Source organism: Arachis ipaensis, chromosome B08 (genome assembly GCF_000816755.2).
Source record: "Arachis ipaensis cultivar K30076 chromosome B08, Araip1.1, whole genome shotgun sequence".
In the NCBI taxonomy this organism is placed as follows: domain Eukaryota; kingdom Viridiplantae; phylum Streptophyta; class Magnoliopsida; order Fabales; family Fabaceae; genus Arachis; species Arachis ipaensis.
This window is the reverse complement of record NC_029792.2, coordinates 38,175,741-38,178,373: the sequence shown is the minus strand read 5'-3', so window position 1 is coordinate 38,178,373 and position 2,633 is coordinate 38,175,741.

Below are 2,633 nucleotides of genomic sequence, written 5' to 3'. Positions count from 1 at the left end.
TCGCAAATGAACAGAATCATAGAACTCACTTTTTCTTTTAAATCATATCATTAAATAAAAATTCCGACTTACTTTCAAAACCAAATCATTCAGACCAAAGTTTCAAACCAAATTTTCAAAATCATTCTAAGCTTTAAAACTTTTTCAACAGGAGTCAAGACCATACCAGTTAGAAACTGAAAATCTTAAGTAAAAATCGCAAAGGAAACAGTCAGTTGTTCTGTTGCCACCAGTGTTGAGCCTCATCCGTCAACTGATATGTCGCAACTCCACGAACTGGTTTTCCGGAACATGTTGAGCTCGTAACACATAGGGTAGGTTAGCCATCCACTACCCAATAATTAACGTGATCGACCTCATCCGTGAGTTGCCATTCGGGTTTCATTTTCCACACCAAACAATCGATATCAGGGTGATCAGTCTCAATATCTTAGGCTTAGTGCTTCAATTATCCCCAAAGGCACTCGCAAACAAGCATGCTATACAATATCAAGTAGATAACTGGCAGCCAGAATTGTTGTCGGTAAGGAATTTTACAAAATATTTATGATGAGCGGATAATTTATACGCTTTTTGGCATTGTTTTTAGTATGTTTTTAGTATATTTTAGTTAGTTTTTATTATGTTTTTATTAGTTTTTATTCAAAAATCACATTCCTGGACTTTACTATGAGTTTGTGTATTTTTCTGTGATTTTAGGTATTTTCTGGCTGAAATTGAGGGACCTGAGCAAAAATCTGATTTAGAGGCTGAAAAAGGACTACAGATGCTGTTGGATTCTGACCTCCCTGCACTCGAAATGGATTTTTTGGAGCTACAGAAGCTCAATTGGCGCGCTCTTAATTGCGTTGAAAAGTAGACATCCTGGACTTTCCAGCAATATATAATAGTCCATACTTTTCCCGAGATTTGATGGCCCAAACAGGCGTTCCAAGTCAGCATAAAAATTCTGGCGTCAAAACGCCAGAACTGGCATAAAAGCTGGAGTTAAACGCCCAAACTGGCACAAAAGCTGGTGTTTAACTCCAAGAAAAGTCTCTACATGTGAAAGCTTCAACGCTCAGCCCAAGCACACACCAAGTGGGCCCCAGAAGTGGATTTCTACACTAACTATTCTAGCTTACTCATTTTCTGTAACCCTAGGTCACTAGTTTATTATAAAAACTACTTTTAGTGATTCATTTGGTACCTCATGACACTTTACACGTTTCATATTGTATTTCTGATGGCATAAGTCTCTAAACCCCATGGTTGGGGGTGAGGAGCTCTGCTGTGTTTTGATGAATTAATGTAATTACTACTGTTTTCCATTCAATCACGCTTGTTTCTATTCTAAGATATTCACTCGCACTTCAACTTGATGAATGTGATGATCCGTGACACTCATCACCATTCTCAACCTATGAACGCGTGCTTGACAACTACCTCCATTCTACCTTAGACTGAGTGCATATCTCTTAACCTCCTGATTCATATCAGAGTCTTCGTGGTATAGGCTAGAATTATTGGCAGCCATTCCTGAGATCCGGAAAGTCTAAACCTTGTCTGTGGTATTTTGAGTAGGATCTGGGAAGGGATGACTGTGACGAGCTTCAAACTCATGAGTGTTGGGCGTAGTGACAGACGCAAAAGGATCAATGGATCAAAGGTGTGATTGTGATTTCGTGCACCAAGTTTTTGGCGCCGTTGCTGGGGATTGTTCGAGTTTGGACAACTGACGGTTTATCTTGTTGCTTAGATTAGGACTAATTTATTTTTGTTGGTTTAGAGTCACTAATTTGAGTCTTTTATTTGAGTTTAGTTTCATATTTTAAGTTTGGTGTTAATTGCATGCTTGTATTTTATTTCAATTTTTCGAATTTGCATGTTCTTAGTTCTTTCTTGATCTTTAAAACTTCTAAGTTTGGTGTCTTCTTTGTGTTTTCCTTTAAAATTTCAAAAATTTGTGTTTGATTTTCTAAAAATTTTAAGTTTGGTGTCCCTTGTGCTTTTATTTACTTAAAAATTTTTCAAAAATTTATTTTTGGTGTTCATCTTGATCTTCAAAGTGTTCTTGGTGTTCATCTTGACATTCAAAGTTTTCTTGTTTGTTCTCTTTGTTTTGATCTAAAATTTCTGAGTTTAGTGTCATTTTGTTGTTTTTCTCTTTCCTCATTAAAATTCAAAAATTAAATAATATCTTTTCCCTATTTTACTCATAAATTTCAAAATTTTGCATTAAATTAGTCAAAGATTTTCAAAATCATATCTTTTTTTTAGTCAAGTCAAAATTCTAATTTCAAAAATTGATCTTTTCAAATCTTTTTCAAAAATTAAATCTTTTTAATTTCTTCAATCATATCTTTTCAATCATATCTTTTTTTTTTTATAAATTGCAATCATATCTTTTCAATCATATCTTTTCCAAAATAATGTTCAATCATATCTTTCTAATTGCTAATTCCAAAATCTTTTTAATTAATTAATTAATTTAGTTTTCAATTTGCTTGTATTTCATTTTTTTCTAATTTTCGAAACTTTTATTTTATCTTCTATTTATTTTGTTTTATTTTATTCGGTTACTTTTAATTAAATAAAATAAAAAAATAAAAAATATAGTTTATTTGCAATTCATATCAATTCCCTTTTCTCCA